A 1,625-nucleotide genomic window follows, 5' to 3' on the forward strand; every position below is an offset into this window, starting at 1 on the left:
TTAAAGGACCCATCGTATGCCCATTTTACCACAAGTTGAAATGGTTCCTTGGGGTCTTTATGAAATGCCAGTAACATATTTTGGTCAAAATACCACAACAATAATTTTATACAGCACCCTTTTCACCCTGTCAAAACAGCTCCCTACAGATTGACCTGTATTGAGTGCCTGTTCCTTTAAATGCTAATGAGCCAGCTCACTCCTCCCCCTCCTCCAAGAGTTGCGCTCGCATAGCTTGAACAGCTAACTACAATATAGAAAGATGGCTACTGCAGAAGACAGAATCGTACAACCGTATCTGTTTGAGCCAGAGTCAGACCCAGAAGCAGAACAAGAGGCTCCCGAACATATTCAAGAAGTTAGGGCTCAACAAAACGTTTCTGAATGGTAAGTAAACTTTGTCAAATCTACATTTAATTTTTTGTTTTAACTTTGGCTAAGGTCATATGGTCAGGTTGACGGTGACGAGAGCATTGCACTGCTAGTAAATAGTTTGTACATGTGAGTAATATGAAATAAATACAGTGTGTTTTATGTAAGTTACTGTTTGTGAAAAGGCTGTTTTTCTAGGCATTTAAATCAACCAGATGGCTTGCAGGATAGATAGATATCTTAGCATAAGTGGTGCAAAGCAAAAAACACGGGTAAAGCTCGAGCTGTAAAGTAAAATATTATCTAACAGTAATGGACAAAGCAGTTGTAGAACATAACGTAACGAGTTTACCTCCGTTTATTAGCGCTCAAACCTTGTTTTCGTTGTATTTGTCGACTTATGTCTGTAACTGTAACTAAACATTCAAATACACTTTACCTATAATGTTGTCACTTTTTAAAACTCTTTATCTATACAGGTGTATTTGTGCCAATTGTGAGCAAATGCCTAGAGCCTGAGAATGTATGCTGCATGGAGATACCACAGGTAGAATTCTTTGTGAATGACATGACATCTTTGTGAATTATGCAGTCATCTTCTGTTTTATATTCAATGATACTTACACTTTCAATATTCAAGGTAACAAGAAGACTATGCAACCAACCATCCGGGCATTCTACCTGTGTGCTTCCCTCTCGAAGCGTCCTTGAGCACGACATGTGAACCCCTTATTGCTCCTGATGTGCAGTGTGCCATCAGTGAAAAATGTAAAATGTGTCACATCCTTGTAAGGCGCTATGGATAAAAGCGTCTGCTAAATGATGAAATGTAAATGCTTGAATGTGTTTTCACTACAGAATGCATTCAACATCTATAGAGCAGACTATGGGCCTTATGTCTAAGGGGAATATAGCAGTAAGTTGTTTTTTATGCATGAGTCATCAGTTATTTTTTACAATACAAACATAACTGGGCAAGATCGTTTAATCTTCCCTTGGTCTTACTTTGCTTACTGCTCATCTCAAATGTGTCAACTGTTGACATGTTACATACCAAAACTGTTTCTTTAGACTTTTTAAACATAGTTATTAAATGTATTGGCTAGTACATGGGTAATACAAACAGAAATACCACTTATAATAAAAACACTTTGTGCCATCACTAGCCATACTGTTACCAAAGGACGACTCAATAGATGTGTATATCACCATTTATTCTCTAAATACAATGTAATCTTTGCTCAGAAGTTACA

General features: G+C 37.4%; 1 long non-coding RNA gene across 1 annotated transcript; it reads left to right on the forward strand.

Moving 5' to 3' along the window:
* The first annotated feature begins 259 nt into the window (after positions 1 to 259).
* Positions 260 to 1,325, forward strand: LOC308366360. The gene is made up of 3 exons (XR_013968681.1): positions 260 to 387; positions 852 to 919; positions 1,013 to 1,325. It is a non-coding gene; the product is annotated as an uncharacterized lncRNA (long non-coding RNA).
* Positions 1,326 to 1,625: the final 300 nt, after the last annotated feature.

Source organism: Sprattus sprattus, assembly GCF_963457725.1.
Source record: "Sprattus sprattus genome assembly, chromosome: 5".
In the NCBI taxonomy this organism is placed as follows: domain Eukaryota; kingdom Metazoa; phylum Chordata; class Actinopteri; order Clupeiformes; family Clupeidae; genus Sprattus; species Sprattus sprattus.